The sequence below is a fragment of the Lepisosteus platostomus genome, chromosome 10, assembly GCF_059453375.1.
Source record: "Lepisosteus platostomus isolate fLepPlt1 chromosome 10, fLepPlt1.hap1, whole genome shotgun sequence".
In the NCBI taxonomy this organism is placed as follows: Eukaryota; Metazoa; Chordata; class Actinopteri; order Semionotiformes; family Lepisosteidae; genus Lepisosteus; species Lepisosteus platostomus.
In genome coordinates this window covers 57,463,319-57,474,918 of record NC_142620.1, presented here as the reverse complement: position 1 = coordinate 57,474,918, position 11,600 = coordinate 57,463,319, and the positions used below count along the sequence as shown (strand labels likewise).

The 11,600-nt window shown below is 34.9% G+C and overlaps 1 protein-coding gene across 4 annotated transcripts in view; it reads right to left on the bottom strand.

Moving 5' to 3' along the window:
* aff2 (ALF transcription elongation factor 2) overlaps positions 1 to 11,600 on the bottom strand; it is a 197,406-nt gene that overhangs the window by 38,024 nt on the left and 147,782 nt on the right. The window lies entirely within an intron of this gene.

Sequence of the window (11,600 nt, the reverse complement as noted above, 5' to 3'; positions counted from 1 at the left end):
TCAATTTGATTTATATCAATGTGTGTGTAATGAACGAGTTACTTCATCCAATTAAGCAATTTTCATTACATGTGTTAAAAACAATGCATTTCTGAAGAACAGATACTATTCTATCTTCCCAGTGCTTTGTATCATTAGAAAGAGAAATAAAAATACAGCAGAATAATTTTCTCTTTGGAGAGCACAGGTCAAAAACAAACCAAGTAGAACCCACAGCCTCAGGCTGCTGTATTGGCAGCTTTAGTAACAGGATTGTATTGATTTGCGATCTTCTTTTTTTCTATTTACACTGATACCATAATCCTAGATCAATGAAGCCAAAAGAGAAAGCAACTGACTGAATAGATGAACTGAGCTGTGGAAAGGCTTTCATCAATGTTACTCAAAAGACCAGAAAAAAGGCTTGTCAAACACAGGTTTGCTGCAATCATGCCATGTTCAGGAATCTCACTAATAATTTTAGTACATATTTTCTAAGCCCATTCAACAAGAGATAAGAGCAAAGGAATACTTCAGTACGCCGATCAAATGTCTCCTGCAGTCCATCAACTAAGAATTTTGCTTCTAAAGTCACTCTGAAGTTTTTGTAAATTGAGTAAAGACCCACAGCTACTGTGGCTAGAAGACCTTACTCTTTTAAACTATTATAGTAACAATAGAAAGACTCTTTAGGAATTATAAAGTAGAGGTAAAAATCCCTGATTCTTTTTATAATCAAAAGACAATACTGATTTCATGTTAATAACTGAACAAATATTGGTGCAGTTTAAACATAAAACATTTAAAATGAAATATTTTTTACAGTGATGTTTGATGTTATTCATTTTCAGAAAGTTCCTCATAATATTAATTCTTAAATTGCAGGAAATAGGCATTTAAGGTATTTTAAGTTTTTGAACTGAAAACTGGTTAATGGAAAGCAGAGTACAAATACAAATAAGGATTGAAAGCCCAGACTGGGGTGATTTAATTAGTGGATTACCACAGGTATCTGTATTAAGACCACTGCTGCAATTAATATACAGGATGTCATTGATCTACATTGTAGTATAGTCCATAAACTAGTTCACAGAGACCAAAATAGGTGGATTAACAAAGAAAACAAGAAAAAAACAAGGCTTTGCTGACACCAGGCAGATGACATTTAATGTTGATATGTTCAATGTTCCATTTGAGTACCAGGAAAGGTCTAGATTATATTGCTAGCACACTGAGACTGGGATTGATTGATAGGGACTGCTTTGTCAGTGAGGTTGTTGCTCCTGCTTTTTTCAAGAAATGTATAGACCGGATGTTAGCAAACAAATAAGGCAGAGGGATCAAATGGCCTTCTTTCAATTATAACCTCTCTGATACTGTATATCTTAGGTTTCAATCCATCCATGTGTTTGTCTCACTTTCAGGCTGTGTATTATTGCTGTATGTTACGACCCCAAGTGTCTAGGCATAAAGGGGTGTAACATTTAGGATAGTTGTTGGACGCAGGTGGGTTCTGGTGAGGGACTTAGGAACATGATTACAAGTGTTGGTGTAAAAGTGATTATTTTAAGGTGAATAAGTGACTGGTACGTATTAAGACGTGGCCTTTTTGGCCTTATTACCACACAGACCATTTAAGTGCAAAACACTATTTTAATAAAACCTCCATTCAATTTGCATTAATTGATTCATTCTTTAAATATCCTGAGGAAATACGAATGAAATGTCATTCACTTTTGTAGCTGTAACAATAAAGAAGTGCATGTGTAAGGGGAGATGGGGTGCTGCAGGGGTGTGATGTATAATTTACACATTCTCTTTCAGCCCACTGTGTTATTAAATGATCTTCAACATGACATTTGCTCTATTATTTTAATAAATTGCCCTTACGAACAGCTCACACAGACATAGAAATTATAATGCCTGCTCCTTCTACCTAAATTTATTAAACTCTTTAATTTATCAAATTATCAGCTCCATACACTTGAAATGTGTAAAATCAACTGTTATTGCTCCTCTCTAATGTCATAAAAAAATCCTCTGAGGATGAGGTTTAGCAGCAGCCTCAAAGCTATCTGCACAAAAATTATGACCATTACATTTAGGAAAACCAATTACAGTGACCAGAATTCCCTTGATCGATTGTTTTACTTCAGCAGTATCCTAACTCACTTAACGCCCTTCTGCTCAGGGAGGCATACTGGCATGATAAATTAGATGCTCACTGCAGGCTTTGGAAGCTAGGCTTTGACAGGCCCTCTGTACATCCTTTTCTGTCCCTAGAAGAGTTCGTTAGATTAAAAAGGTAGACCAAAAAATCATTACTTAAAAATGACCCTGGATACAGATTGTGTGGCAGCGTATTTATGATCAGATGTCTGTAGTCAGCTTTTCTATGCTGTTCTCTGTATGGCATTCTACATGAGCTGTGCTCCTCAAACAAGCTCAGAAAGATTCCTGTCTTTTATACCTTCTATAGTGACAAATATGTATTCGAATTTATTCACAGTTTGTAAGCCAAAGTTTGGCATCCACAGGGACATAACTTATGCCATTGTATATCAGGAAAGCAGGGTGTCTAGACTTTAAAATTATCCAATCTTCAATACAATTCTAAATGCCATAGGAATACAAGACTTTTCAGGGCATCAGTAATCACGTGACTCCCTGTACTTAGAGAAACTCAAATATTTGCACCAAAATCTCTGTCCTGCTAATATTGTGCCTGTGAGATTCTGCAAGAATAGGGTCATAACTTGACAGCTAAAAGTTAGATAAGCAGTTTCATGTAATGCATAGATCCTTTAAATCTGCACAGTGGTCTTGACAACATTGTCTTGAAATTAAATAATTCAGAATTCTGTTAAGATATACCCTACACATATAAATGCTGTTTTTCTGCATTTTATTCAAGTTTGTTTCTTTAATGTAAAGTAGCATTAAATGAAAAAAAAAACATCACATTTAGTACTCACAAAATACCACAAACAGAGAAATATGGCAAAGGTGTCCACTTAAACTTAAACTAAATATTTGTATAAAATATCATTTTATGAAGAGTTTGCAGACAGTGTGATGTGACACATTTTATCTGACAATAAAATGTCGCCCTTTCTATCTACTGAGGGAGTTCATCTCGGCAGTTCTCACAGAACTATTCCGCTGCAGACAAATTTCACAAGGCCACTGAATGAATCACACGGTCACCTTAGCAGACACGAGAATACACATCCTGAAGGGGCATTCATCATAGCAGGTGATTTTAATGGTGCAAACTTGAAGAAAACAATGCCTAATCTACATCAACACATCAACTGCCCGACGCGCGGAACAAACACTTTGGACAATGTTTACAGTGTTAAGAACCAGTCAACGTTGGTCGGATGAATTTTATGATTTTATATTAAGTCACTGTTTTGATACCATTGACTGGCAGATCTGCCAGAAAAAATATAAATCTGTATGCGGACTATGTTACTGGCTACATCAACAAATGCATTGAAGACGTGGTTCGCAGGATTACTGTTCGCCATACCGAAATAAAAAACCATGGGTAAATGGCAAGATACACGCCAAACTTAAAGCTAGGACAGCTGCTTTCAATTCTGGCGATATGGACAGACACAACAAATCCAGATACGACCCCAGGAAAGTCACCAAAATAGCTAAATACAACTATAGAGTTAAATTAGAGTCATATTATCATGGCTGCAAGACACGGGACATGTGGAGTGGTATATGCACCGCTACAGACTACAAAACGCAACCCAGCTATATCACACAACAGTCTTCCTCTCTTCCTGATGAGCTAAATTCAATCTATGCTCGGTTTGAGGTCAGCAACTTAGATCCAGCCAGGAGGATTCCAGAAATCCAGGACGGAAACCCACTGATCATATCCAGAGCGGATGTGTGTAAAGTTTTTAAAAACACCAATCTATACAGGGATCCTATGATGCTATTCCTGGCCATGTTCTGAAAGCATGTGCTGACCAGCTAGTAGATGTCTTCTCGGACATATTCAATCTTACTCTAGCTCAGTCTATAGTTCCTTCCTGCTTTAAGAAAACCACCATTGTCCCCGTTCCTAAGAAACCCAGAGTCAGTTGCCAGAATGACTACTGCCCTGTTGCACTCACACCAGTTTTCATGAAGTGCTTTGAACGGCTGGTCAAAGCATACATCACCTCCTCACTGCTTGACACCCTAGACCCACTGCAATTTGTGTATTGCCACAACAGGTCAACAGAGGATGCTATTGCCACTGCCCTCTCACACCTGGATAAGAAAGGAACATATGCTGTTTGTTGATTACGGCTCAGCATTCAATACCATAGTGCCCTCAAAGCTTGTCATCAAGCTCCAGGACCTGGGACTGAACACCTCCCTTTGTAACTGGATCCTGGACTTCTTGACGGAACGTCCGCAGGTGGTAAGGGTGGGCACAAACATATCCTCTATCCTGACTCTAAACACTGGAAGGCTATGTGCTTAGCCCTCTCCTCTACTCCTTATTTATCCATGATTGTGTCGCCAGGCATAACTCAAACTCCATCACTAAGTTTGCGGACGATACAACATTCATCTGCCTGATCACAGATGGTGAAGAGTCTGCGTACAGGGAGGCGGTTGAAACCCTGGCAGCAAGGTGCCAGGAGAACAAGAGGGTGGTGAAGTCAGTGCAGCTCATTACCGTGTGTGAGCTACCAAACATCTAGGATAACTATTCACCTAGACGTCTTAAGAAGTGCAGGTCCATTCTCAAGGTCCATCCCAGTCACAAACTGTTTTCTCTCCTACCGACAGGTAAATGGTACCAAAGCATTCAGTCAAAGTCCAACAGATTATGGAACAGCTTCTACTTCCAGGCAATAAGACTCCTAAATAGCCAACCTGCAGTTCCTTCAGCAAATCACCTGTAATAGCTACATGGACATACTGTTTTCATTGTATTTGGCATACTGCGCTACTTGGACATAATGTATTGCATACGCCCTGGACACATACTGTAGCAGTTCTATTTATATTTTATTCAATTTCTATTGCATTATTATTTATTATTATGTAACCTTATTTTGTAACTTTAATTTTGTGATTTTTATCCCCCCCACCAGTGAGCTCATAGGAAAGACATTTCATTGTCAGCAACTACCGCCGCACGCTGTATTGCTGTGCATTTGATAAATAAACTTTGATTGATTAAAACTTTGATTGATTGATAGATACATTACTAAAATTCTTATTAGAGAGTTAAAGTTTACAAAAACAGACAATAAGCAGAGGTTAAAGTGTAGTTAAGTAAATAGCACGTTTCCACATTTTGCAGTTTCAACAAAGGATCATAATTTTAGAAATTAAATGCATACATAGATCTAACTGAATGAAAAGTAGTTTTTATTTAACCCAACCGGGAATTCTTAAGCTAACAAACACAAGAACAATGTGACACTGTAATGAGGATAATTATTTTTACTTGAGTCACTAAGCACAATAGCTGTTAATTATCTTCAAATAAAAGAGTTTCCACTTTCTCGCCCATTGTGTTTATTGAAAGGCCAACTTCCCTTAGATGTAGAATAGCAGGTTTAAGGTGTGTTGTAATGTGTAGAAAATTGCATATACAAACATGCACAACATAAGAAACGTTCTATACTGATTTATAAGCTGTTTAATAAACCATGTTGCTTTTATCTAAGTTATGGTAAATCCTGTTCTCCCAGGATAGGTTGATATTGACCACTGCCAGAATAAAAAAGCCAGGTGTCACAGTAATTGTGTTAATATAAAATCATTAAAAGAAATATGGATTTTTTTCAATCATAGCCATTAACATAACACACCTGTCAAAGTATAGTAAAAACTAGTTACAGTATATTTTGTAATAGTTCAGGTGGGTAGCTGCATCAGCATGTGTAGTCTGCAAAGGAACAAGTAATAGGTTTAGTCCATGCTGAAAAGAGAAGAGAGAAAACACTATGTTTCGGCTGTGAAGCCTTCTTCAGGTGTGAATAAATAAATAAAATAAACTCAGACAAAACTCAATATAAATAGAGCTGCTACAATATTTGTCCAGGGTGTATGCGATACATTATGTCCAAGTAGTGCAGTATGCTGAATACAATGAAACCTGTATGTAAAAAATTGGTGTAAAAAACGTAATGAAGTACTAATGTGTAGTATCATCTCTAACACAAAGGATATCTCCTGAAATTATTTTAAATATAAGGGAGTCTAATATATATATAATCAGTTTTTTTAAAGGTTTTATATTTCTATTTAAAAATCACACCAGTGTTCATCGTCTGAGACACACCAAACTTATTGGACAAATTGAACTGGAACAAACTCCCAGAGGTAAAAACTAGTGTGCCATTTAGTTGTGTATTTTTATTGTATTGTCTATTTTTATTTATTTATTTTTATTTGTCACTCTATTCAACCAAAATAAAATGGTACCCTTTCTAACTGGCTATGGCTTTAATTACTTAACTGACTTAACTTTAATTTGCACTTACTTAAAAAAAATAATGGAAAAGGCATAAAATTAAATAAACGTCAAAATCTGTTGATGTTTTACGGTTTTTGCACAGGGTTCTGTGGTGCCATGTTTTTCATGTATCGTATTTTTAAAATATTTTGCAGATATCCCCGGGTTTGTCTATTTCATTGGAAAGAGTGGCTTACACTGAGCAACTAAGAAGTGCAAAAAGAACCCTTGGCTTGGCCAGTAGTATGCCCACTGCTTATGTCAGCAGTTGTTAGTAAAAACGGATAATAATCACTAAAATAGTGATTGGTGTCTTAGAAATGCCTATATTGATCCCAGTCTTTGATACTCTTTAATCAATAGAGTTGCAATTGTCAGATAGAATGGATATCTCATGTCTTTTAATATATTATTTATTTTTTCATCCAATTGTTGACAGAAAATTTTAAAAAGTCATGTGACTTTGCTTGGACTTCCAATATCTATGAGCCTGTGTTAAAACTTAACATTTTATAAACTGTTGAAGTTAATGTCAATACTGACACAATTTGACATACTATTATCTATATTCTTCAGTCTCTAAATATCACTATTAACACTCAACCTTAAAGAATATTTTTGTCTTTAGACATCACTATTTATGAAAATGGAATTAAAACAATAAATCTTAGCTTGATGATTTGTTTCCAGCAAATTTTCCCATAGTATTTAGAAGTAAAAACATTAGTCTAAGTTTTCTTATTTATAGATGTAGAGACAATGAGGAAATTTTAAAAGCCACAATAACTTCAAAAGAATATTAATTACAGTTCTTGTGTGAATGATTATTTAAAATATTTTATTTTTATATATGTTAAGTAAATTTTGAATAAGAAATAAAAACTGTTGCATTTTGATTGGTAAACTTTAGGTTGCCCACAAAATATTCTAAAATCTTTAATTGTAATTTACAAGTTTCAAAGGATTTTTATAACCTGACCCCCAGTAATCTGAGTATGTAAATCACTGAGATGTCCTCAATATATAATCATGCCTGAAGAACTTGTGTGGGTTGGTAACAGACCTTCAAGAAACAGGATATCAAAACAAATTTCTCTGAGCTCCTGGCAAGATGACACTGTGTCCCTGAGATAGTCGAGACAAAGTGACCCCTCAGCTTTAATACCTCAGCATTCTGTTCATGTAAACAGGCTAGGATGACAAAGTTAGCCTATTGCTCTTTTGCAAAAGCAGTAAAATAATTCAAGCTGAGTTAATGGCCTTGGCTCCAATTAATTTGATTGTAAACTGGGATACATGGGCTGTCTCAGTGTGTTTGCCACCTCACCATCCCCTCAAGGAGGCTCCCACAATACACCATCCAGCCTGACAGTGCATTAATGCAGCAAATAATACAGAGTGATTAAGCAGAAACCTACCTGGCCTTACTCACATTCTGCTCAGCTGAGGCTACTGCTGATGCACTAATGAAATGTAATTACTGGAATTAAACAATTCCAGCCCTAATGTGTTTATTAAATACTACTGTTCCTATTGTTTCACAGCTGGTGTCTGGCATTTACCTATCCGTGTTAACATCACCAATATACATTTAAAGGTACTTAGTTATTATTTTTTATAATACTCACATCCTTCCAAAATTATTTTTTGAATAAGCTTCATGAAATGGATTTGCTATTACTTGTCTTGATGCAGTTCATTATACTGTACCTGTCCTTGGTAAAAATATATAAGAATAAAAACACTCATAATTTGCTTCATATTATGGTTTTCAGAATATTATATCAGTACTAAAATTATTACGATACTACTGAAACTATTTATAACTGTAATAATATAAAAAAATGGTAGCATTACTAGATAAAAACAGAGAAAACTAGAAAGCAATACACTGAAATCATGGCAAAATACTTTGAAGCACAGAGGGGGAAGGATATAAACTGGAGAAGCCAAGCCAAAGCACAAACAGCTGCATGATATAAACAGTGAAATATTATGAAGTTATTAACCCTTTCTTTGCTTTCCTGTCTGCATGCAACCAGTACCAAAATGTTTTGAAATTGATAGTTGTGACACCTTTGGCTCCGTTTCCTAAGTGAAAGGAATTAAACAGGACTGTCCAATGTTGTTAGATTCCACAGATTTCCATGTTCAAGCCAATCAGACTCAGAGTGGCAGAGTTTATCCTGGTTTCTGAGGTTTTAAAGACATGACTGGTGGATTTGGACAGGACACATGTCCATTACTGGGATTACCTCCAACAGTGCTGGTCAAGATTTATATAGCTCAGTGTTCTGGCACAACTGGTACAAGATACCTCTCTCATTGTACAACACCAGCGTCTGGAGTTGGGACTAGTGGCACCAATTATGAGTCCAGGGACCTAACCACTATGCTACATTGCCATAGACTGGGTACTACACTTCAAATTTTATGGCTATTTTCCTTGCATTATTTACAAGGCTTTTGTAAATAATTAAGAAAAACGTTTTTTGTGATAGATACATCAAAATTTATCAAAGACAGGTGAACTACATTTCAATGTTATTTTTGTAGTGAATATACTATTGATTTTTAAAAAAATGAATTTTTATTATGCATGTTCACAGTATATGTTGCCAAGGTGTGCAGAAGATCAATTTATTGTTATGTTTCAATAACATTGTTCAGGAATATTTATTAGTTTATTTTTTTAGTTTATTTTTTTTAATGGCAACAAGTATTAAGTATTCACTGTTTTTTTTTCTCGCCATGTGAAATGGGATTTTGAATTAAACTTGTTTTCAATAGTTATTTTTGCCTTGATAGACCAACAGCAGCATATGCAGCTGAGGCTCATTATGGACCATTTGAACCAGATGAATACTGAACAACATGAGGTTCAGAAGGTAGGGAATCCATTTGTGTTGAAAACAAAAAGGCATGATTAAGAAGTTGTTTGGCATAAATTCACCCACTTCCCATCTGGGATTTCCAAAGACACCTGGTTATGCTAGAGCAAACACATTATGAGCTGGTTTCTAAGTTTAATTAACCCGTTTATGGCCTCAACTCAAGACTTGGTTTTGGCTGCCTTTGAGCATGGCATCTGTTCGAACTGGTTACAAATTAATGTTTTGGGATCTTTCCAGAGCAAATAAAATTACTTGCTGTGACTATGTTGGGATTATGCCTGTTTATATGGATACGATATTACCTTGTAATGCTTAGATCTATAAAGATAAAGTTGTTGTAATGGTGAAAGGGAGGTACTGTATCTAAAACTAAGTTTAGGGATTCTAATCACAAAATCTCCTTCATTCTTCTTTTGAAAACATTTAAAAATCTTTACGTAATAAAATCTAAGAATATACAATAACATGATTTTGGTAAGAAAATAATTAGACATATCTTCTATGGTAAAATTACAAAACAAAATTTATATTTAAGCAATAAAACACACTTACCTTTAAAAGTGAGAGGCAGCAATGTGACCTCTAGCATCAGTAATCTGGCTTCATAGATTAAACTCTTGGTACTCTCAAACAAAGCCATAATGTAGGTCACACAAAAGTAATGCACATTATCAAAGTTACAACTTAAAAGACAAACTTCGCTTGCCTAGGCCGAAGTATGTCTACACGCTTTGACGTAGTTGTGATTACAACTGAACTGTACGTTGAGGAGAGGGTTTGTGCTATGTTCTTGTTTATTCTTTTCATTGGAAAAGCAAAGAGAAAGATTTACATGAGTATAAATAATTTGGGCAAGCTCACTCACATTTTTTCTTTTTTTTTCTTTTACACTTGAAAAAAAAACATCTGCCCTACAGACCTTCACCACTTTCATGATCTGATCTGTAAGACAGATAAAGAGGATTTTCACCACCCCCCTCCTGAAATGTACATGTATAATAATGCTATTAGAACTGCAGGCTACAATGTGTGGAAGAAGAGAGACATTAAAGTGAGTAGTGGGTGTTCTATCTTTTCACTTACAGTTAACAAAACTAAAGACAGTTAAAAACACTATACATCTCTTTTCCTCCATATTTAAGTTAGGTGTTCTGTTGAATAAATGCTCATTTTATTTTATTTTAATACTTGTATATGGCAAAGAAACTACATGAACCACAAACTCTCAATAAGGTACTGTACCAATATATTTTTAATTGATTGAACAGTTTTGGAAACTGGTAATTGTAGTTTAAAAAACATTTATATTTTGTATTCTTGGTAATTCATGTTGTATTATTGTTAAAAGTATTAGCATTTTCAAAAATGTTAGGGACTATCTTTGAATTTCCTGCTTACTATAAAAATGTTTCATCCTGAAAATAAATGCAAGGGAAATTTGGACATCAAAGAATTTAAAAACAATTGTATTCAGTAATCTACTTCTCTATTCCCAGTTATTTTACTGAAAGTAATATAGTAGTCTATTTTCCATTAAAGAAGTAATTTTAAAATATCCTTTACACCTTTGAAAGTGCACACTGTGATAGTAAAATATTTCCAAAAGATACAAATTTAGAAGGTAAAGAAATGAGCAGATAACTTTTTTTTTATTGGTTCTGATGAATATGTTTATTTCTATGTATTTCTAACATCTTTGTATCTGAAGCTGTTTGACTTTAGGGGTTATAACTAATCTGGATTAAAAGGAAAGCAATCTCAAGTAACATTATTTCATTAATTCTAAATTATTCAACTTCTGAGAATCGAAGGACAGTTCTACTTGTAATCTCAGCAAGGGAAAAATATGTTTTGGGTTAAAAAACTGTTGTGCAGTTAAAGTACTGATGTTATTACATAATTATCCATAATATTTATATTATGTAGTTATTATGTAGTAATGCAGTTATTGTGTATATTATGTAGTTTCTACCAAAATATTACTGGAGGAGCTGCATTATTAAAAACATAAGGTTACAAATGAGGGGACATCATTTGACCCTACTCGTTTCCTTAGCTACATGTAGAGTATGGATCTGAAAATTTAATCTGGTAGGTTTTATAAGGATTTCAGGGAATCTGCTTCACCCAATGTAAGAACACAAAAAAGATTACAAATAAGAGGAGGCCTTTGGTCCCATTTGGACAGGTTGATAGTTCATAGTTTATTGAGGTGGGTAGCTGCGTCAGCATGCATAGGC